General features: G+C 44.8%; 1 non-coding gene across 1 annotated transcript; it reads right to left on the reverse strand.

The window, feature by feature from the left end:
• Positions 1-436: 436 nt before the first annotated feature.
• On the reverse strand, positions 437-509 carry trnaf-gaa (transfer RNA phenylalanine (anticodon GAA)). The gene has a single exon. It is a non-coding gene; the product is annotated as a tRNA-Phe (tRNA).
• Between the last annotated feature and the right edge of the window lie 24745 nt (positions 510-25254).

Here is a 25254-nt window from a genome sequence, read left to right on the forward strand (position 1 = left end):
CTTGGGATTCCGTGTGGATTTGATTTATTATAAAGATTTAATCGTAAAAGTTACTAAAAACCGAATAAAAATTATGAAAAACATTGGGAAGGCTCGTACGCGGACCAAACCCACACTTTTGGCGTGATTAGCACCACGATCGAAGCAACTGAGCTCACCGGCGACAAAGTGCTCTAAGGGTGCGTGAAAGGCCAGCCTGAGGGGATTATGCATAAACATTGAACACATCACATCGCTTAAAAATTGTTCACTCTTCATATACAAAAGTGGGCAGAGTGTATATAGAACGTAACAGAAAAAGAGCGCTGAATCTAAAACAAATTCATGTTGAAAGTTATTATCACGCAACCGCTGAACAGTTCATCCCTCGAGCGCTGTCTCGATATAAAACCAGCTTCTCCCCTTAAAATGAAGGGAACGCAAAATCATCAGTCATTGCCAAAACACAGGATTGAACCAGGGACCTTTAGATCTTCAGTCTAACGCTCGCCCAACTGAGCTATTTCGGCCCAACAATAAAGGAAGCAAAACTTTCTCACAACTTTTTGAAAGAAAACTTAACCCCGGAAGGAATTGCCCCGCACACTCAGTCCTCATTTCGGGGCAATGGGTCCCAAACACATCTCGGAGCTCAGGTTGTGTTCATGTAATGTATAATGATACTGAAAACCTTAATGCTCATATTAACTTATCACTGCCCACGATCCAGGCACTCTCTGATTCCGGTCTTGTACACATTGCTAAGTTCAAAATGTGCATTTTTCCGCACTGGCAATTAATTGACTGATAGCCGTGCTGTGACCAGCTCGGTTTGTTAGGACGATGCCGCGCAAGAACGCACATGGAAGAATAATGATCATTGTGATTGTTCTCACACTGCAGTTAAATGTTGGCAAAACGTACAGTGTCAATCAGCAATTGTAATGTTATATGTTGATTTAATAGCTCAGTTGGGAGAGCGTTCGACTCAAGTGCTTAATGTCACTGGTTCAATCCTGGGGTTGGTCTGTCTTGTGTTCCCTTCATTTTAAGGGGAGAGGCTGGTTTTATATCGGGACAGCGGTTGACGGATGGGCTGTTAAGCGGTTGAGTGATAATAATTTTCAACATGAATTTTTTTTAGATTCAGCGCTCTTTTTCTGTTACGTTCTATTTACACTCTGCCCAGTTTTGTACATGAACTGTGAACAATATTTAAGCGATGTGATGTGTTCAATGTTTCTGCAGTAACTCTGTCACCCAGTGTGAGCCGGAAACACAATCCCCTCACGCCATATTAGTGCTTTTCCTGACTGGTTAGCTCACTTGGTTAGAGCACGGAGATAATAACGCAAAGAGTGCAGGTTCGATCCCCGTACGGGCCATCGCAATGTTTTTCATAATTTTTATTCGGTTTTTAGTCATGTTTAAAATGAAATCTTTTTATGAAACAAATCCACACAGAATCCCATGGGTTGGTAATTATTGTATTAACAGCCATTGCTTCTTTGCCGACGGGGTGGAGAGGCACATCTTTCTGTTTATTTGAGTTTCTTGGTTTACTGATAAACGATGAACTGGAGGCCTGTTCCCGTAAATGGTCATAAGTAGGAACAGACAGACAGAACGGTTCTGTCGCCCGGAGATGGGCAAAAGGCTGCAGTTCAGGACAAAAACACCAAATGAAATATTCACCCGGCACCGAGAGTGAAAAATCCCGAGAAAAGGACAGAATGAAATAGATTTCAATGGACGCCTACCCGCACTTAATGCTGTGGTTGCGTGGACATGACTTGGTGTTCTCCATAAAAAATAGCATTTGCTACGAACCATTTTGCCTGCCGCGAATGTGATGAGAATTTCGAAGGAGCAAGGAGGAAGGACTGGGTTGGTCTGCTTGCTGGCACAAATATTTGCAGCCTCTTCCCTGGTGATCTAGTGAGTAGCGTTCCGCGTTTTCACTGGCGCAGACCTGGGTTCGATACCCGGGTAAGGACCGTTGTATATTTGGCGATTCGAACTGCAAGGCTGTCCCTGATCAAATTTACAGCTCTCCACACTGTTCCTGCCTCAAGCACCAGCAGCGCATTCTTCATTGCAGTGTTAAAACATACAGTTCTGTGCCTTCTGTTTTGAAATGACTAGATCTCGCTCAACAAGTGAAACTACAATTGCTGAGTGACACCTAAATGTTGCCAACCATGGCTATCTTTAATCTTCCATGTACCTTTTTGCGGCACATCACTTGAGCTTATCATCAGTCAATGCATTGCCAGTGTGGAAATATTCAGCATTTTAAACTTCGCAACGTATGCAAGACTGGAATCAGAGAATGCCTGGACCATGGGCACTGATAACTTATTCTGAGCATTCATTTGGCCTGGGCCCCTCCTATATTGCACATTGGCTCACTGTGTGACTATGTATAGCGTTCACAGGCGATTTCCAAGCTCTGAATTTTACAGCCGAGAATTCATGGACTGTTTGATCTAACCAAGATTCAACATCAATATCATTAAATCTCTCCTTGCATTGCGACTCTTAACCCTGGTGGTCTAGTGGTTAGGATTCGGTGCACTCTCCACTGCGGACCGGGTTTGATTCCGGGGCGGTGGGCAATGAAAACTTAACCCGGGCATTAAGATTTTCATTCTGCATTAACACAACCTGAGCTCCGAGATCTGGTCGGGACCCATTGCCCCGAAGTGATGGCTGTGTGGTCGGGGCAATTTCTTCTGGGATTAGGTTTTTTTCAAAAAGCTGTTTTCTTTCATTTGTTCAGATGGCAAAATAGCTTATTTGGGAGAGTGTTAGACTGCAGGTCTAAAGGTTCCTGGTTCAATCCCGGGTTTCTGCAATTTCTGGTTATTTTGTGTTCCCTTCATTTTAAGGGGAAAGGCTGGTTTCATATCGGGACAGTGCTTGAGGGATGGGCTGTTCAGAAATTGCGTGATAATTTTCAACATGAATTTTGTTAGATTCATTCAGTCTTTTTCTGTTACTTTTTATTGACACTCTGTCCAGTTTCTCATCTCTTCACATTTTGGAGCAGGGCATTGGGCGACAAATTAAACGCTCCTCCCGTGCTGGCGGATCTCTCAGTCTCTGAGCGATGGAAATGCAGCGCCGATATACTATGACCCGGCAAAATCTTCCCATACACCGAGCACAAGCACGCTAAAAACAGGCACAGCAGCATTTGCTGAGGATCTGCAGCGAGTAAAATTTTCTTTGATCTCTGAGAGTTGGAAATATATTGTGGTGTATATGTGTTAGCGACACATGCAGCTGTGAGTTGTTCTTTGGTATATAAATAAATTTGCTTACCTGCTATTATAATGCATTAGTTTTATTTATAATTGCATTGCAGAGAACATCTGTTTATTGTAAATGTATTTCCTGTTTATATCTTGGAATCTATATTACTCATCCTCCATTGCCAAATTATGTGCAAGAGTAACCTAAGCCATCGCACAGGACAGCTAATAAGTAGATAGAGTTTGGGGACACATCAATTGTAGTAAAAACATAAAATGCTGGAAATCTTGGCAGGTCAGGCAGCATCTGTGGAGATGACACTTCGTCAGAACTGGAGAGTGTTCGAAAAGAACAGATTCTTAACAAGGACTGATAGGGGATGGGAGGATCATTATTTTCTGTTTTTGTTCCAGATTCCAGCATCCCCAGTATTTTGCTTTTGTATTAGTTAATTCCTCTCCACAGATGCTGCCTGACCTGCTGAGATTTACAGCATTTTCTGTTTTCATTCCAGATTCCAGCAACCACACTATTTTGCTTTTGTCTTAGGGTTTAATTCAAGAATCTGTTCTTTTCCAACATTTTCCAATTCTGACAAAGTGTCATCGACCCGAAACGTTAACTCGGCTTCCTCAGCACAGATGCTGCCTGACCTGCTGAGATTTCCAGTATTTTCTGTTATTATTCAAGTATCCAGCATCTGCAGTATTTTGCTTTTATATTACCTTGTCTCCGGTGATCCCAATTCCCATGTTTCTGGAGCCAATTCCCCTGTTTCTAGCGCTATATCCACTGTTTCTAGTTAATATCCTGTTTCTGGAGGAAATCCCCTTGTTTCTGGAGTTATATCGACTATTTCTGGAGACAGCATTATGGCAATGGAGGTGTGGATGGATTCACTCTGGAGCATCCACGATGCTGAGGATTTCGAGAATAGAGCGTTTAATGAGTTGGTCACAACGCAGGTAAAGGTTACACAGGCAGATAGGGAATGGATGATTATCAAGCAGAACAGGAATGGGAAGGCAGTGCAGGAGTACCCTGCTGTCATCTCCGTTCAAATCAAATATACCGTTTTGGATATTGTTGGGGGACATGGCTCATCAGGGGAAGATAGCAGCAGCAAAACTCATGGCACCATGGGTGGCTCTGATGCACAGGAGAGCAGGAAAAAGAATGGGAGAGCTATAGTGGCAGGGGATTCTATTGTAAGGGGAATAGATAGGCGTTTCTGCGGTCGCAACAGAGACTCCAGGATGGTATGTTGCCTCCTTGGTGCAATGGTCAAGGATGTTCCAGAGCCGCTGCAGGAAATTCTGCAGGGGGAGCGTAAACAGCCAGTTGTCGTGGTGCATATAGGTAAAAAATGCAATAAGATCCTACAAGCTGAATGTAGGGAGCTAGGAGTTAAATTGAAAGGTAGGCCCTCAAAGGTCGTAATCTCAGGGTGGCTGCCAGTGCCACGTGCTAATCAGAGTAGAGATAGCAGGATAGGTCAGATGAATGCGTGGCTTGAGGAGTGGTGCAGGAGGGAGCGATTCAAAGTCCTGGGATATTGGAACCGGTTCTGGGGGAGGTGGGCCCAATACAAACAGGACGGTCTGCACCTGGGCAGGACCAGAACCAATGTCCTAGGGGGAGTGTTTGTTTGTGCTGTTGGGGAGGTGTTAACTAATATGGCAGGGGGTGGGAACCTATGCAGGGAGACAGAGGAAAGTCAAGTTGGCACAGAAGCCAAAGATAGAAAGAAGAAAAGTAAAATGGGAGAGCAGAGAAACACAAGGTAAAAATTAAAAACGACCACATTACAGCAAAATTCTAACGGGACAAAGTGTTTTAAAAATACAAGCCTGAAGGCTTTGCAACTCAATGCGAGGAGTATTCATAATAAGGTGGATGAACTAAATGTGCAGGCAGCTATTAACGAATGAGATATAATTGGGATTACGGAGACATGGCTCCAGGGTGACCAAGGCTGGGAACTCAACATCCAGGTGTATTCAGCATTCAGTAAGGATAGACAGAAAGGAAAAGGAGGTGGGGTAGCGTTGCTGGTTAAAGAGCAAATTAACGCAACAGTAAGGAAGGATATTAGATTGGATGATGTGGAATCTGTAGGAGTCGAGCTGCGGAATACCAAGGGGCAGAAAACGCTAGTGGACGTTGTGTATGACCACGAAAGAGTAGTAGTGAGGTGGGGGACAACATCACACAAGCAATTATGGATGCGTGCAATAAAGGTACAGCAGTTATCATGGGCGCCTTTAATCTACATATAGATTGGGCTAGCCAAACTGGTAACAATACGGCTGAGGAGGATTCCCTGGAGTGTATTAGGGTTGTTTTTCCAGACCACTATGTCGAGGAACCAACTCGAGGGCTGGCCATCCTCGACTGGGTGATGTGTAATGAGAAAGGACTAATTAGCAATCTTGTTGTGCGAAGCCCCTTGGGGAAGAGTGACCATAATATGGTAGAATTCTTCATTAAATGGAGAGAGATAGTTAATTCAGAGAGTAGGGTCCTTGAACTTAACGAAAGGTAAATTTGATGGTATGAGACGTGAATTGGATAGAATAGACTGGCGAATGGTACATAAAGGGTTGACGGTGGATAGGCATTGGCAGATATTTAAAGATCGCATGGATGAACTTCATCCCTGTCTGGAATAAAAATAAAACGGGGGATGTTGCTCAACCGTGGCTAACAAGGCAAATTAGGGATAGTGTTAAATCCAAGGAAGAGACACATAAATTGCCCAGAAAAAGCAGCAAACCTGAGGACTGGGAGAAATTTAGAATTCAGCAGAGGACATTAGGAGGGGGAAAATAGAATATGAGAGGAAGCTTGTTGGGAACATAAAAACTGACTGCAAAAACTTCTATAGATGATATGTGAAGAGAAAACGATTAGTGAAGACAAACGAAGGTCACTTGCAGTCAGCACCAGGTGAATTTATAATGTGGAACAAAGAAATGGCAGACTAATTGAACAAATACTTTAAGTTCTGTCTTCACGAAGGAAGACACAAATAACCTTCTGGAAATACTAGGGGACTGAGCGTCTAGTGAGAAGGAGGAACCGAAGGAAATCGTTATTAGTCAGGATATTGTTTGAGAAATTGATAGGATTGAACGCCGATAAATCCCCAGGGCCTGATAATCTGCATCCCAGAATACTTAAGGAAGTGGCCCTAGGAATAGTGGATGCATTAGTGATCATTGTCCAAACGTCTATTGACTCTGGATCAGTTCCTATGGACTGGAGGGTAGCTAATGTAACACAACTTTTTAAAAAAGGGAGAGAGAAAACGGGGAATTATAGACCAGTTAGCCAGACATCGGCAGTGAGGAAAATGTTGGAATCAGTTACTAAAGATGAAATAGCAGTGCATTTGGAAAGTAGTGACAGGATCGGTCCAAGTCAGCATGGATTTATGAAATGGAAATCATGCTTGACAAATCTTCTGGAATTTTTTGAGGACGTAACTAGTAGAGTGGACAAGGGAGAACCACTGGATGTGGTGTATTTTGACTTTCAGAAAGGCTTTTTACATGGTCCCACATAACAGATTAGTATGCAAAATTAAAGCACATGTATTGGGAGTAAGGTATTGAAGTGGATATAGAACTGTATGGCAGACAGGAAGCAGAGAGTCTGGATAAATGGGTCCTTTTCAGAATGGTAGACAGTGACAAGTGTGGTGCCACAGGGTTCAGTGCTGGGACTCCAGCTATTTACAATATACATCAATGTTTAGATGAAGGAATTGAGTTTAATATCTTCAGGTTTGCAGATGATACTAAGCTGGTTGGCGGTGTGAGCTGTGAGGAGGATGCCAAGAGGCTGCAGGGTGACTTGGACAGGTTAGGTGAATGGGCAAATGCATGGCAGATGCAGTAAAATGTGGATAAATATGAGGTTATCCACGTTGGTGGCAAAAACAGGAATGCAGCATATTATCTGAATGGTGACAGATTAGGAAAAGGGGAGGTGGAATGTGACCTGGGTGTCATGGTACATCAGTCATTGGAAGTTGGCATGCAGGTACAGCACGCGGTGAAGGCGGCAAATGGCCTTCATAGCTAGGCGATTTGAGTATAGGAGCAGGGAAGTTTTACTGCAGTTATACATGGCCTTGGTGAGGCCTCACCTGGAATATTGCATTGTGTTTTGGTCTCCTAATCTAAGGAAGGACGTTCTTGTTATTGAGGGAGTGCAGCGAAGGTTCACCAGACTGATTCCCGGGATGGCAGGACTGACATATAAGGAGAGACTGGATCGACGGCGCCTGTATTCACTGGAGTTTTAGAAGAATGAGAGGGGATCTCATAGAAATATATAAAAGAGAAACTGGACATATCGCAAGTTCTGGGGTTTCTTTTTCCCCCCACATCCAGATGCCGATATCCCACAAGGGCGCTTGCGACAGCGTACACTGTACGTAGGCCGTCATAGGACCGGTTAAATGCAGCCCATTGTCTTTTGTATGATGTCACCGAGGTACAATATGTGGATGCATATAAGGAGGGGCCAAGCACTGAGATAACAACGCCTGAGTTACTGAGGGTCAAAGAAAGTTGCCAACAGCTCGAGCGGTTCAGTCTGCTCATTGAATATGGAACATTGACCGTGCTGGGACTGGGGAGTTGAGTCAGCACATTAAACTGCTGAAGCGGCTGTGCTTCCATTGGTCAGTAGGGCAAGCTCGTGAACAGGAGGAGCGGCCTAATGGGTCCAAAGCAGGAGGAAAGGAATAGAGGCGTGAAAGGGAGGAGCAGAAATATTCACATGAGACCAGGAGTGCACATTGACGAAATCTATTGCTGCACCACAGATTGCAGCACGATCCAAGCCCGAGTTCGTCCGACTCCTGCGCAGGCTCATTTGTTATTCCTCGGACATCGAATTACTCACTTCACCCGGAATAAGCTCAAGCACCGGAGACCAGAACCTTACAGGAACGATCTTTATTAAGTATATAAAAAAGCGTTAAACAAATAATTAATTCGATTACCAAATTTTGCCATCCCTGGCCACTTACTGCCCGGATGAAGAATGAGTGAAGCGTCACACAGACCCGCTGAGATCCAGCTTGGCCCCGCATCAGAGAATTAATCTTCGGGCATAATTTGTCACCTCTCGGGCGTTGGTCCGTTTTCAAAACTCCGCTCGATGGAAGTGTTCTGCGGGGTTGGGGTTTGGAGACAATAAAGCGGACCGAAATCATTCAGGTAACGAAAGGTGGAGGTTTACACCGACTGCAGCCCCGGCGGCGGATTAAAACTGACCTATGGAATAAATATTTGAGAGAGAGGACCTTGGAACAGACCGAACTGAACAGCGACAAACGTACACGGATCAGGGAATTCCGCCTGTCCACTTTTCACTGATCCCGGTTTTCACAAGCGCCAGCGAGCCTGGACCCGCCTTGTTCACCTCTGAAGTTCAGCGGGAAAGACAAAGGCGGATTTCAGTCTGAAGACAGTAGTTCGTGTCCACTTAGACTTCCACACCCCGCTAATAGTATGTGTCCTGGTCACCCCGCCGTTACTGGGGCCAGGCAGTGCGTGAGCTGGGCGTGTCCAGAGATGCTCCAACAGCCCAGTGTTTGGAGGAAAGTGATGTATGGACTAGGGGAGGGGCAAATCAATACTTCAATTGGCTCGGATTTCAATGTTTATGGGTAGAGAGCGGGCCTCCAAGGGTCGTACAAAGCGATGACTGTAGCACCTGGTGTCTCCTGGTGCCTGGCCCGCTTGTGGCCTCTCGGTCATATGCGAAGCGCATCAATGCACTCGGCCATCGAGACATACTGCACAAGAGCCGCACTCTCACACTCCCTTTTTCTGGGGCAAAACAGGTTGACCAGTTTGGGCACCGTGCATCCTCGGATTACGTACGTCTGGAATGAGAGTAGCGTTATTGCAGAATCTCAAACTCCTATCCTACTCAATTCTCAATCCCAGGATCAATATACAATGCCTCGCACCTCCTTCAGTGTCACCATCGATCGGAGGCGCGTTACCCAGAAATTAAACGAGTTCTCCGGGCGAGGTACTCTGTCCAACCAGTAACTTCCACTGATGGCCTTCACTCGAGGATGGCTAACATTCCACGAGCCTTTTAAATTTCGTCTTTTGTACTTCCCACTGGTTTAATGATAGCTGGACAGGGGTTCCTCCATCTCTACTGCTTCAATGCCTAGCTTTTAACCACAGCATTAGTGATCCAACTTTCGCGGGATTTAAAGTAGACAATCTCACACGTCCCACATTATACGCCATTTTGGCAGTTTTGCTGCCTTAATTTAGTGGCCTTTTGAAACTTGTTGCTCCCATATACACTACTTACTGTGCCATCCAACTTGCTGGCGTCCCAGAAAACTTGGATACAAGGCTCTCTATTGCTTCATCCAAGTCATTGAAAAGTGAAAAGCTGAAGCTCCAGTACAGATCCCTAGAGGGGGACCACAAGTCCCAACCTGCCAATTGCAGTAGATGCTCAGGATCCGACTGTCCTCTGCCCCCCAAAAATTTACTACTGTCGACAGGTTGCCTTCGTTTCCAGAAACATTCATCCAAGAGTCTATTTCGTGAAACATGTAATAATGCCCATTACTACATGGATTACACAACAGAGGACTCTGGCATAGCACAACGATAGCAATTCACTGGCCAAAATCCATCTCCGTGTTGGGAACTATCCAGGAACAGTCCTCGATAGCAACAAGCTAGTACATTAGAATATGGCAGTGATCAGTTTGTGATGTCCGCTTATTCACACTGCCATCTCCGATATAACCAATGGACACGATCCAAGAGGCTTTAATACAGTGGCAGCTCCCACGCCATGTTTTATTGTGCAAGATCATGTATCTTAATAGGCAGATTAATTTCACATGATCCAATGGCCCAAATGTACTGCAGAGAGCATATAGGCTAGCACTATCTGGGCCCAGGGGCAGCACAGGCCAGCCCACTCTGCAATGTGCACACGCACTATGTCCGTGCAGCAGAGCTGGTCTCCAGTCATCTTGGGTAATCCTTCCCACTGGACCAAGACCTAGTTCTATCAAGCCCTTATGGCGGCTGGTGCGAAATGGCCACCACACATTTTTTTTTTTTTTAAATCCACGCATAGGCCCCTTCCACCCGAGGTTGTATTTCGGGTCCATCATTCGAAACATTGTGAACTCATCCTTTTTTGGCAAGGAAGCACTTCATTGAGGGACCGGCTATGATGATGACGTGGAAGAGAAGGTGGACCTACAGATCACAGCCATCCATCTCCAGGAGGCATGTTTTACCGCGCCTTCATGCTGTGAAGATTCTTCCCAGGAAGAAACAATACAGCTGCAGAATACTCGGTTGCACCAAGCTCAGCAGATCAAAGAAAATAATCTCCAATCAGATCCACTTGTTAACCTCTGCCTGTATTAAATATTGCTCACCATCCTCGGAACAGGCTTACGGTATGGCATCCTTTCCATTGTCGAACATACTCGCTGGTGAAACTGCCAACAGTGGCAACCATGAAAGATGAGCTTCGGAATTGACAATTTGTTGAGCATTAAATGCAGTTCTAATCCAGCGCTGATTTCCATGCTCAAAGCAGGTAGACCGCCAGTTAACGTGTTGTAGAAACAATCGCAAAACCCACCCCCCCCAAAAAAAAAAATTAACAAAAGAGGGTAGCTAAGTGTCTGGAATGTCCCCCAGATCGGGGGGCACTCGATCTAATGTTTATTTTGTCCCTTCCCTCCCTCCTAGAGTTGTAGAAATCTGAATCAATTAGATAAGGCAATGCCACCCCTCCACCATAGTTCAAGAGGTTACAACGAGCCTACGGACTATGAATCCATCCTCACGAAATAGCATTAATGAATCTTGTAGTCCCGCTCTCCACCAACACTGGATATACACACCTGCCTACAGAAAGTTACACGTGGAACCTATTCCAGAGCAGACAGGTGCAGTCAGCCAGTTTACCTGCGCCAGCAATCGCGAGATGCATCATTGCTTCGTTGAGCTGTCTGCCTTTGTAGTCGAGCGATTGTGGACATTTCCTGTTCCTCGAAGCTCATGGGCCTCCAGCATTCCTTGCACCTCCTGGCAAAGACAAACAGATGGTAGGTTGCTCATCCAGTCCCGAGCAAAAGTTGGACTGTCAGAACTTTAACATAAGTCAAGCTCTCCCAATGCAATAGAAAACTTTATAGCTCCTCATGATCACTGGATACCCAAAGAGCTTCACAATCAATTAAGTACTTTGAGACTAGTTACGCTTGTAATGTGGGATACGCGGCAGCCAATTTGCGCACAGCAAGCTCCCACAAACAGCGATGTGCTCGTGGCCAGATAATCTGTTTGTTACGTTGATTGGGGATAAATATCAGGACACTGCGGATAACACCCCTGCTCTTCAAAATAGCCACAGTGGACTCTTTCCTGCCACCCCCTCCCACTACAAAAGGTGACAGATAAAGTAATGTTCTCTGCACCCCAAACCCAGGAATTTGGACAGGTACCAGAATCTGAATGAGAGGGTGCATCACTTCAGATAATGGAAGTCAGTTCCCAGCTCGTATCGCAGAATCATAGAACGGCTACAGCATGGAATGCAGTCATTCGTGCCCATGGCAACTGAGCTAATTCTACTCCCCAACCCTTTGCCCATAGTCCAGCAATATATTTACTTGATATTTATCCAACTCCCTTTTGAAAGAGAAAAGAGAGTTTGTCTCCACCATCCTTTCAGTGAATTTCCAGTTCTTAACCACTCGCTGTGTAAAAATGTTTTTACTATAGTTTTTAAATCTGTAGTTAGGGGAAAAGACAGGCGTTTCTACGGCTGTAGACATGACTCCCGAATGGTTTTGTGCCTCCCTGGTGCCAGGGTCAAGGATGTCAGAGCGAATGCAAGGCATCCTGGGACGGGGGTGAGGCGCGAGGAGGGCGGGGGATGGTAAACAGCTAGAGGTCATAGTCCATATCAGGACCAATGACATAGGTAAAATGAGAGATGAGGTCCTTCAGGAATAATTCAGGGAGCTAGGAAGAAAATTAAAGGGTAGGACCTCAAAAAGGAAGTAATCTCTGGGTTACTACCGGTGCCACGTGCTAATGAGTATAAGAATAGCAGGATAGAGAGGATCAACACGTGGCTGGAAAGTTGGTGTAGGAGGGAGGACTTTAAATTCTTGAGGCATTGGGACCGCTTCTGGTGGAGATGGGACCTTTACAAACCAGAAGGGTTGCATCTCAACAGCGCAGGGACCAATATCCTCGTGGGGAGTTTTGCTAGTGACGTGGGGAGAGTTTAAACTAGCTTGGCAGGGTGATGGGAACCAGAGAACGAATTCAAAAGTAAAGGAAGTAAAGTAGAAATTGGATAGCAAGAATCTAGAAAGCAAATTTTTAAGACAGAGGAAAAAAAGCTTAGTATGTACTAAGCAAGGAGGTCTCGCGGTGATGAATGGTATATACTTTAATGTAAGGAGTATAGCGAATAAGGTGGATGAGCTAAAGAGCAGACACATGGGGGTACGACATTATAGCCATTAAAGAAACATGGCTGAAAGAGGGGCCGGTTCGGCAGATCTATATTCCTACAAGATTTTTAGACATAGAAAATAGGTGCAGAAGTAGGCCATTCGGCCCTTCGAGGCTGCACCACTATTAAATATCATGCAGTTAAAGGGATCAAGGGGTATGGATCGAAATCAGGAATAGGGTACTGAAGTTGCAAGAACCACATCCAACTGCATTTTGAATATATCAAACTAACTGGCCTCAACAACTTTTTGGTAGAGAATTCCACAGGTTCACAAATGAGTGAAGAAGTTTCTGCTCATCTCAGTCCGAAATGGCTACCCCTTATCCTTCGACTGTGACCACTGCTTCTGGACTTTCCCAACATCGGGAACATTCGTCCTGCATGTCACTTGTCCAATGCCTTCAGAATTTTATGGTTCTATGAGCTCCCGTTTCATTCTTCTAAATTCCAGTGAATACAAGCTTAGTCGATCCAGTCTTTCATGTCACTACTGCCAACCCGCGAATCAGTCTGGTGAATCTTCGCTGCACTCCCTCAACAGGAACGTCCTTCCTCAGATTAGGAGACCAAAACTGAACACAATACTCAAGGTGCAGCCTCACCATGGCCCTGCACAACTGCAGCAAGACCTTCCTGGAACTATATTCAATCCTCCCCGATATGAAGGCCAACATGCCATTTGCCTTCACTGCCTGCTGTACCTGCATGCAAACCTTCAATGACTGATGCACCATGACACCCAGGCCTCGTTGCACATCCCCTTTTTCTAATCTGTCAACATTCAGATAATATTCTATCTTGCTGCTTTTGCCAGGAAAGTTGATAACCTCATGTATCTACCATTCATTTGCCCACTCACCTAACCTGTCCAAGTCATTCTGCAGTCTCTTAGCATCCTCCTCACAGCTCACACTGCCACCCAGCTTAGTCATCTGAAAGCTTGATTACATTCAATTCCTTCTTCTAAAATCATTAATGTATATTGTAAATAGCTGCCATCCCAGCATTGAACCTTGCAGTACCCCACTAGTCACTGCCTACCATTCTGAAGAGCACCTGTTTATTCCTACTCTTGGCTTCCAGTCTGCCAACCAGTTCTCTATCCATGTCAGTATATTACCCCCAATACCATGTGCTTTAATTTTGCACACTAATCTCTTGTGTGGGACCTTGTCAAAAGCCTTTAGAAAGTTCAAATACACCACCTCCACTGGTTCTCCCTTGTCCACTCTACTAGTTACATCCTAAAATTCTAGACGATTTGTCAAGCATGATTTCACTTTCATAAATCCAAGCCAACTTGGACCGATCCAGTCACTGTTTTCCAAATGCGCTGCTATTACATCTTTAATAAATTGATTCCAACATTCCTACCGATGTCAGGCTAAATGGTCTATAATTCCCTTTTTTCTCTCCATTTTAAAAAAGTGTGGTTACATTAGCTACTCTCCAATCCATAGGAACTGATCGCGTCTATAGAATGTTGGAAAATGACCACCAATGCATCCACGATTTCTAGGGCCACTTCAAGTAATCTGGGATGCAGACCATCAGGCCCTGGGGATTTATCGGCCTTCAATCCCATCAATTTCCCTAACAATTTCCTGACTAAGGATTTCCTTTAGTTCCTCCTTTTCGCTAGACCCTCAGCCCCCTAGTATTTCCAAAAGGTTATTTGTGTCTTCCTTCGTGAAGACAGAACGGAAGTATTTGTTCAATTGTTCTGCCATTTCTTTGTTTCCCCCCCCCCCCCATTATAAAATTGGCCTGATTCTACCTGTAAGGGACCTCCATTTGTCTTCACATATCTATAGAAGCTTTTTCAGTCAGTTTTTATGTTCTCTGCAAGCTTACTCATACTGTATTTGCCCCCTCCTAATTAAAGCCTTTGTCCTCTGCTGAATGCTAAATTTCTCCCAGTCCTCAGATTTACTGCTTTTTCTGGCCAATTTATATGCCTCTTCCTTGGATTTAATACTATCCCTAATTTCCCTTGTTAGCCATGGTTGAGCCACCTTCCCCGTTTTATTTTTACACAGACAGGAATGTACAATTGTTGTAGTTCATTCATGTGATCTTTAAATGTCTGCTATTGCCCATCCACCGTCAATCATTTAAATATCATTCGGCAGTCTATCCTAGCCAATTCACGTCTCATACCATCAACGTTACCTTTCCTTAAGTTCAGGACCCTAGTCTCTGAATTAACTGTCACTCTCCATCTTGAAGAATTCTACCACATTGTCATTCTTCCCCAAGGTACCTCGCACAATAAGATTGCTAATTAATCCTCATTACACAACACCCAGTCTAGGATGGCCAGCTCTCTAGTTGGTTCCTCGACATTAGTCTAGAAAACCATCCCTTATACACTCCAGGAAATTCTCCCAGTGTATAGCTCAATTTATATATAGATTAAAGTCACCCATGATAACTGCTGTATCTTTATGGCACGCATCCCTAATTTCCTGTTTGACGCCACCCGCAATCTCTACTACTGTTTTGTGGTCTGTACCCAACTCCCACGAGCGTGTTCTGTCCTTTGGTGTTCCGCAGCTCTACCCATGCAGATTCCACATCATCCAAGCTAATGTCCTTCCTGACAGTTGCGTTAATTTCCTCTAAGCAGCAACACTACCTCACCTTTTCCTTTCTGTCTATCTTTCCTGAATATTGAATACCCCTGGATGTTGACAAGATAGAGAGTGGGGTAAAAAGGATGGGGGTGCGTTGCGGTACTGATTAAAGAAACTATTACAGCAGAGACGAGGGAAGACATTTTAAAGGAATCAGGTGAGGCCATATGGGTCGAATTGAAAAAAAAAATTTAAAAAAAAAGAGGGGCGATCACACTGCTGGGCATGTATTATAGACCCCCAAACAGTGGGAGGGAGATAGTGGAGCAAATATATAGGCAACTTGCTGCGAAGTGTAGAAATCATAGGTTAGTAATAGTAGGAGATTTTAACTCTCCAAATATTGATTAGGACAAATATAGTGTGAAGGGTATAGAGTGTGCGGAATTCTTGAAAGGCATTAAAGAGAATTTTAAAATCAGTATGTAGCAAGCCCAACACGAGAGGGGGCGGTCTTGGATTTAGTTGGTGAATTTAGCTCGGCAGGTTCAAGGGGTATTATTGGGGGAGCACTTGGGTGCCAGTGACCATAATTCAGTCAAATACAAGTTGGTTATGGATAAGGACAATAGGCCTGGAATAAAATTTCCGAATTGGGGGAAAGCTAATTTAGCAAAGTTGGAGTGATTTGGTCATAGTGGACAGGAAACAGCTGCTTGTAGGTAAATTAGTGTCGGAACAGTGGGAGGCATTCAAGGAGGAGATCCGGAAGGCTCAGGCCAAACATGTGCTCTTCAAGAAAAAGGTTGGGAAAAATAATTCTAGAGCCCCTTGAACGTCCAGGTACCTATAAGGGGAGGATTTAAAAAAGACACTAATGTCATACCAACGGCTAAATACTTCAGAATTGAGGAATATAGAAAGTGGAGGCAAAATTAAGGGATATTAGGAATGCTGAGAGCATGAGAAATTCTTGGCCAGTAAAATTAAGGAAAACCAAGATGTTCTATAAATTTATTAAGTAAGAGGGTAACAAAAGGGTAGGGCCTATTAGATACCATGAGGGTAATCTTTGTCTGGAGGCGGAAGATGTTGGGAGGGTTCTTAACGAATACTTTGCATCTGCTTTCACAAAGGAAAGGGGTAATACAGATACTGCTATCGAGGAGGAGTGTGATATTCTGGATGAAATAACTATAGCGAGAGGAAATATTATGGGGTTTAGCAGCTTTGAAAGTAGATAAGTCCCGAGGCCCGGATGAAATGCATCCCAGGCTGTTAAGGGAGGAAATAGAAGAGGCATTGATCATCACTTTCCAGTCATCTTTGGTTCTGGGCATGGTGCCGGAGGATTGGAGAACTGCTAATGTAGTGCACTTGCTCAAGGGAAAAAGGGATAGGTCAAGTAATTACAGGTCAGTCAGCCTAACCTCAGTGATGGGAAAAATTAATGAAAAAATCCTGAAAGTCAGGATAAATCTGCATCTGGAAAGGCACGGATTAATTTAGGGACAGTCAGCATGGATTTGTTAAGGGAAGATAGTGTGTGACTAACCCGAATGAATTTTTGAGGTGATAACCGAGAGGGTCGATGAGGGTAGTGCGTACGTTGTAGTATATATGGACTTTAGCAAGGCATTTGATAAGGTCCCACATGGTAGACTAAGCATGAAGGTTAAAGCCCATGGGATACAGGGAAAAGTTGCAAGTTGGATCCAAATTGGCTTGGAGGTAGGAAGCAAAGGATAATGATTGATGGAATTTAATTGAGAAGTGAGGCGATGCACTTTGTGAGGGCAAATAAGGAAAGGGTATACACATTAAGTAGTATACCCATTCGCCACTTTAGTGTAGATGAACAAAGGGACCTTGGAGTGCTTGTCTACAGATCGCTGAAAGTAGGCCAGGTGGATAAGGTGGTTAAGAAGGCATACGGAATGCTTGCCCTTATTGGCCAAGGCATAGAATACAAGAGCAGGGAGGTTATGCTTAAAGGGCATACTTTGGTTAGGCCATAGCTGGAGTACTGTGTGCAGTTCTAGTCGCCGTATTATAGGAAGGACGTGATTGCACTAGAGGGTGCAGAGGAGTGTTACTAGGATGATGCCTGGAATGAAGAATCTTAGTTATGAGGACAGATTGGATAGGCTGGGTTTGTTCTCATTGCAACAGAGGAGGTTGAGAGGAGGCCTCATCGAGATGTACAAATTAGAGGGGCCTGGAGATAGTGGGTCTATTTCCATCGGGGGAGGTTTCTGTTACGAGGGGGCATAGTTTTAAGGTGGTTCGTGGAAGGTTTAGAGGGGATTTTGAGGGGGGGCTTCTTTATGCAGAGGGTTGTGGGGATCTGGAACTCGCTGCCTGGAAGAGTGGTGGATGCAGAAATCCTCGCCACTTTTAAGAGATGGTTGGATGGGCACTTAATGTGCAGTTACCTGCAGGGTTATGGACCTAGAGCTGGTAATTGGAATTAGACTGGATGAACTGTTGGATGGCACAGTTATAATGGCAAGTACTGCAGAGAATAGAATACGGCCAGGGTGATCTCCTGGATAGGTCAGAGGAATTTTCCCAGATTTATTCTCTCCCTGAATTGGCCTGGGTTTTTAACCTCTCCCAGGAGATCGCATGGCTCCAGTTGTAGTGGAATGTAGAGGTTCAGTGTAAGGGATGTCGCAGCTATGAGAGGCGGTTTGGTTGGGCTGGGTGCTCTTTGCCTTTGTCATTGTTCATAGGTTTATATGTAACCTTTAGGGCTGCTGACCAAGGGCCATTCAGCTCTTTGTCAGCCGGCATGGATATGGGCCGAAATGCCTGCTTGTGCACTGTAAATTTCTATATTTGTTACTTTTTGGTTCTTATGCCAATCACCTTGAATCTGTGTCCTCTGGTTCTCACCCCTTCTGTCAATGCGAACAGCTTATCTGCTCTGTCCAGACCCTCCATTTTGACCAACTTTCAAATCTCCAAGAACAACCACAGCTTCTGCAGTCTATCCATGGAACTGAAGTCCCTCATCCCTGAAATCATGCTCGTAAATCTTTTCTGCAATTTTCAAGGCTGTCACATCCTTCCATAAGTGCCCAGAATTTAACACTAGTTGGGGCCGAACCAGTGTTTATACAGATCAATTATAATTTCCACTCTTGTACTCGTACCTCAATCCCAGGATCCCGCAAGCCTTTTTAACTGCTTGCTCAACCTGCCTTCAATGATTAAGGCACACAGGTCTCTGCATGCACCCCATTTCGGATTGTATATTTTTACTTTACATGTATTTTGGTAAAAATAATGAGTGAAGCACATTTCACACGTGTTAAATTTAATCTGCCACGTGCCCGCTCATTTCACCAGCCTGTCTTTCTTGAAGTTGATCACTATCCTCCACTGTTCACTACTTTCAAGTTGTCCTGAAAAATTTGAAATTGTGCACTTTACACCCACGTCCAAGTCATTGATATACAAGAAAAGCAGTGGGCCACGGACCAATCCCTTGGAAACATCTTATATCTTCCTCCAGTCTTAATACCAACCATTCACCACTGCTGTTTCCCGGCACTTAGCAACTGTCTATCCAGACTGCCACTGTCCCTTTTATTCAATTGGTTTCAACTTTGCTGGCATACCTATTATATTGCACTATGTCGAACGTCTTTTTTAAATCCATGTACACTGCATCAACCGCATTATCCTCACCAACCTGGTTATCTCATTTAACCAACTTGATCAAGTTGGTTCAACACGATTGCCTTTAACAAGTCCGTGCTGGCTTTCCTTAATTAATCCACCCTGGTGAATTGCCCCTGCTTCAAAGCTTCCCTATTACCAAGGTTGAACTGACTGGCCTGTATCTATTGGGTTTTGAGCAACGGCTTAACATTTTCAATTCTCCAGTCCTCTGCCAGCCTTCCCAAAACCCTTATATCAAGTCTCACCACTATCCTCATTAGGTCTATCGCAGCATCCTCTTCCTTGGTGAAGGCAGATGCAAAGTATTAATTTAGTAACTCAGCCATACCCTCTGCCTCAATGCACATGTCTTCGCTGGTCTCCAGTTGTCTCCACCCCTCCTCACTACCCATTTACTATTTATATGCTTAGACTTTTGGATTAACTTATTTTGGCTGTCATTTTATTCTCACCCTCTTGTTTTCTGTTTCAAGTTTGAGCTTTCTGTAAGTAGCTGGCTTCTCATTTGCAACTTGACATCCGTCATTCTTTAGTCACCCAGGGACCTGACTTCAGTTGCCCTACCTCCACACCCACCTCCACCCCACCCCCCCCACACACGTGGGTATGTACATCAACTATTTCTTCAATGTAGCCCATTGTTCTTTTTGCCAGCCAATCTTTTGATTCCAATTTTTGTTCTCGTCCCACTGAAATCGGCTTTTCCCAGTTAAACAATTTTTATTCTAGATTGCTCGCTGCCCTTTTCCATCGTTAATCTAAACCGCATGATACGATTGCAGTTCCCCAAATGTTCACCCACATGACCCACCTCATTTCCCTAGAACCAGATCCAGCATCTTCGGATTGGAAGTGATCATTCGCCTTAACTTCAGAAATTCAGCCCCTTCGCTGCCCTTTATACTACTATGATGCAGTCTATATTAGGATTCTTTGTCCCCCAATATTACTACTCTACATCTTGCACCCCTAATTTTGCTTGTCCATATATTTCCCACTATTTGATTGTCTTTAGAAAACACATCAGGTTATCATCCCCAAGCTAAATATAGGGCCACTTACGTTGTGTTATTCAGGGGGAAAGATACCTCCAGCATATAGAGTTAAGGCTCAAGCCAGAGTGAGAGACCAGTTTGGAGTGCTTTAGACTTGCCGAGCTCATGTAACCCATCAGTGAGACTGCGACAGCTAATTTTGTTCTGAACTTTAAAAGTACCAGGCCTGTTAGCTCAATCACTTCTAATCCCCGCCCCCAGCGTCACTGGATGGTCGCTAGTTTCTCGTTACTGATTTGACTTTCACGGGTTTGAACCTCATGCAGTGGGCAGCAGGTGCCAGGTGCCTCAGGTTCACCAGACCAGTAGACAGAGGTGCTGACGCTCCTTAAATTATATCCATTTTCCCTTTTGGGGGGGGGGGGGGGAATGGGTAGAGTACACCCGATGGTCCAATACTCCAAATTTAATGAGTCTGAAGAAATCAGAAGGGGCAGAAATCTCAGGTCCAGACCAAGGCATTAAGCTCCGATCATTTTGTAAGTAGACAGGAATTGCTGCATTAAGTGGTGCCTTTACCCAAAGAGTCGCTGCAAGAAGCAGCGTAAAAGAAGAACATGGACCACACAATTCACTCAACTAATCCGGATGTAGCTTTGGAACAAAGGAAGTTTGATTTGCAAGGTGAGCAGTTAGCACGGGTGACAACAGCAGATGGTGCTCAATGTAGTGACATAATTGATTTACACGAATCCTGTATCAGTTTATGGCACAGGAGGCCATTCGGCCCATCGTGCCGGCCGAAAAGAGCTATCCAGTCTAATCCCACTTAGAATATGGAGCAGGAGTAAGCCATACAGCCCCTCGATGCAGCTCCGCCATTTAGTACGTACATGGCTGATTCAATCATGGACTCAGATCCACTTCCTTGCCGGCTCTCCATACATCCTTATCGTTTATGAAACTGTCTATTTCAGTCTTATATTAATGTTCTAGCTTCCACAGCTCTGAGGCAGCGAATTCCACAGATCCACAACCCTTAAGAAATTTCTCAACTCAGTTTTAAATGGAGAAGGGGGGCCCTTATTCTAAGTTAATGCCCTCTAGTTCTAGTCTCGCCTATCAGTGGAAACTTCGTCTCTGCATCCACCTGGTCAAACCCCTCAATTCCCAGCTCTTGGTCCGTAGCCTTGTCGGTTCAGCAAGTGAACATCCAAACACATGTGTTGAGGTTTTATGCCTCAGCCACCCTCAGGTAGTGAATTCCAAATCGCCACCACTCATTGGGTGAAACAACATTCTCCCAATCCTCGTACCAATTACTTTAAATCTATGCACCCTGGTTATTGACCCCTCTGCCAAGGGAAGTAGGTCCTTCCTATCCATTTAATCTAGGCCCCTCAGTTATATACAAGTCCAGCTTCCCTCCTTCCAAAGAAACCAACCCCAGCCATCTAATCTTTCCTCGGCTAAAATTCTCCAGTTCTGGCAACATCCTCGTAAATCTCATCTGTACCCTCTATTGCAATTTTATGTAATGCAGTGACCAGAACCCAGATCCTAAGTGTTATGTATTTAACCCTTGGTAACTTGCATCACACCACCACCAGAGGGCCTATCTGTTGGAGTCCCAAGGGATCCCAGCATCCCTTGTGCGCGCTCTGTATAAGCAAGCCTCCCACGCTGTATCTGCACTCTGGAATCTAATTTTTTAAAAAAAGGAGTCAAAATCACTTACACATTGCATACATTACTCCGTTTCATCAATTATGAGCAGAACATAATAGGAAGAGTAGGCCATACGGCCCCTCGAGCCTACTCCGCCATTCAATATCATGGTTGATCTTATGCAGTGTAGCAGCTGTGGGGGTGGAGGGGGAAATCTTTTCCCTGGTCCCCATCAGAACCACAACATTGTCAAAAGCAGAAGTTGCCATAAGAGTCTTGCCATTGTACCGCTGGTCGGATCCTTTGTCAAACTACAGTTAGGTCATAGGGGAAGCTGGATACTAAACGAACAAGCCCCCAGTTCAGACCGACGTGTTGGTTGCAACTTGAGAACTGTGGGAGTTCGAGGCACCGTCACCTTGGGCTTCCAGAGGATCGCCACATGACCTCTATCGCCCGATTGTTGGTCTGTAGCAATCCTGCTGAGGGCAATTAATTTATCAAAGTCATCTTTCGATGATCATCTGCCCGGTGTAATAAGGAAGCGTTACACGGAGCACGTGAAACAAGTTTGGTATTAATGAACGAGATTTATTTTCCGGGCAAATTACTGTGGAATCCGGACAATAAGCAACTGGAGGTAGGATATATTACTGCCATTATCAACCTATCCTCAAAGGATACAGCAAATTGGAAAGATGGTAGAATCTGGGCCGATTTCTGGCTACAGTTAATATGGGCAATTGACCGCAACCCCCCTGCTCCGGGGATGTAATTGGGTATAACAAGGCGAGTCTTCAAACTGCATTAGTGGACTGTTCCACTTACAGCAAGGGAAGTGCAAGAGGAGCTGCCAGGGCAAGACCAACTGTCACGATATCCAGAGAGTAGTGTTGAGACTGCGTCTACTCATTTGCAGATCGATCCAGTTGGTCCCACTCCATATCCACGCAATATTTGATCCAATTCCCTATTCAATCTCCGTCTACCACCTTATGAGGTAGTGCATTCCAAATCCTTGGAAACAAATCATTTCTAAACCCTTCATGATTTGGAACATCTCGATCGAGTAGCCTCTTGGCCTTCTCCGTTCCAGGGAGAACCAGCTTCTGCAGTCTGTCTACGCAACTGTAATCTCATTCACGAAACAATGCCCAAGAATCTAGTCTGTGGCCTTTCCAAAACCTTCAAGTCCTTAAACTGTGGCCCGAGTTGGAGACAAGACTGCAGCTTCGGCAGAAGTAATGTTTTAAAGGTTTAACAACTTCCTGGATTTTGTGCTGTATGCCGCTATTTATAAAGCGCACATGATCCCATATGCATTAACCACCTGCCCTGCCACCTTTAAAGATTTGTGCAGAAGCACACAGGCCTCTGTTCCTGGAAGCCTTTTAAGAAAGAGAAAAAAACCGAAAACGAACTCAATTCTCAGTAACCCAGGCTGCATCCCATCTGGACCAGATGACTTACCACTTTAATCACCAGCTCATTTAGTATCCATCTATTTTATCGCTTCCAGTATCATGGCAATCTCCTCATTTACTATAGTTTCCACAAAGTACACTTGCTTGGTAAACTAGTTTTGTACCTCAGTTATGCCTTCTGCCTCCACCAATAAATCCCCAACTAGCATAACCGCTTCTGAAAATTCTTGGTTCACTTGCCTTTGTATTTCCGTTATTTTAGCCACAAATGCATTCATAATGTATTTCGCTCCTACATTATATTCATCCTGATCCTCCTTTGTATATTCAAGTCGACATGGAATACATCCTTTTGAGTCATCCTACTCAAATGCGTTCAACCAGAAAGCTCTGCATGCATTCCCTTATAGGAATGTGGTCAGAACCCAAACTAGCTCTTCTGGTCCATGCATTGCTCAGTTACATTCCAGACTTCAAATCTCAACTTCATTTAACCCAGGCCAGATCCCTCAATTCGCTGAATAGCCCTCCAGTCTAGATTGCTCCTAGTCCTCTATAGAACTAGGCTAAACCGCATACTATTGAGATACTCTGCAACTGGGATATTCTCCACTTGACCCACTTCATTCCCCAGGACTAAATCCAGCAATGTCTCCTTCCTCATGTGTAATAAACACTGATCTAGAAAATGCTTCTGAGCTTATCAGAAATCCCTCCCTTCTCTGCTGCATTCAATGCAGAGGCATTACTATCATTCACGCGTATCTAGTTCGAAAAAATCTGCCCGTGAATCTCTTAAATGGCCTAATAAATATACTAAGTAGCGCAATAGCTCCTTTTTTCATCAACTACAACCGTCTTTGATCCCTCAAGGACATTTTGAACAATACTCTCCTCAGTCAAAACTGCTACGTCTCGTCTTTGTTCCCGCCCCATCTTGTCAGGAATATGAAGCATGCAACCCTGCCATTTGAGCCAGGTCTCGTTAGTATTAGTACATCGGACTACTGGTTATTTGCGCTTGCAGCTCTAAACAAACAGTTCTTGCATTTGTTTCCACCCAATATTGTATTCCCAACTCGATCTTCAGTCTTGTACAGCTCGTAGCTTTTTCATGCTACATCTTTGCGCACACCTGAATTAGTTTAAACCCACCCTTATTAGTACTAGTTAACCAGTCACAAGAATATTGGTCACAGCTCTTCCATCTTGAACAAGTCCCTCCTGCCACAGAACTGGTCCCAATTTCACAGGAATCTGAAGCCCTCCCTCCCTCCTACACCATGTTTCAAGCCACGCATTAACCTGCCATATCGTCCTATTTCTGCTCACTAGCCCGTGGCCCTGGGAATAATCTAGCAACGGTCACCCGAGGGCCTGCTTTATAACTTGATGCTAGATTAGATTGCTGGTGTCAACGATCCTCCCTCAAATCCATGTTGAAACAGTTCGAGCACCAACTCGACGAACCTAATCCCCCAATCCTTCGGCTGTCATCGGTCGATGGAGAGCGAGCTCGGAAAAGCCGGATGGAGCCAGCAGGGAGGGTCCCCAGATCTTGGATCCCTCCTAGATACCCGAGCTCATTCGCCGCAAAAAAAAAAACAGGCCCAGCGGTGAAACGGCCAGTCTGAAGGCTTCAACCGCTGGAGGTTGAGGGACACGGGCCTTACTTACCCCCGAGGCCGCGCGGCACCCATCCCCTCGATGGCGAGCAGACAGCCGTCTGTGGACCCTTTCCAGGCCGCCAGCCAATTCACCGAGTTCGGAGGCATGCTGGGATTCCAGCGCTCATCGCTTCGCCTTCTGCAAACACAGGTGGACAAAGTAGAATTGAGGCAGAATGTGGAAGAAGTCAGATGTCCTCAAGTATAGGTACGGAGGACAAAGCGTCATTGAGTAAGTTTAAAGTCACATTTATACAAACTCCGGGATCCATGTCCAGGGCTTGTTCGGAATGTTGTCAGTGCCCCAGCCCACACTAGAGATGCCCCGGAGGATGAATCCGCAAGCCGACCATGTACAGGGGGGTAAGCGGTTAATCCTGGAAGGGGGTTAAATCCTGGGCCCCTGAAGCCTGGCCATCTATTCATTGGAGGCTCATTA

The sequence above is a fragment of the Pristiophorus japonicus genome, chromosome 19 (assembly GCF_044704955.1).
Source record: "Pristiophorus japonicus isolate sPriJap1 chromosome 19, sPriJap1.hap1, whole genome shotgun sequence".
In the NCBI taxonomy this organism is placed as follows: Eukaryota; Metazoa; Chordata; class Chondrichthyes; family Pristiophoridae; genus Pristiophorus; species Pristiophorus japonicus.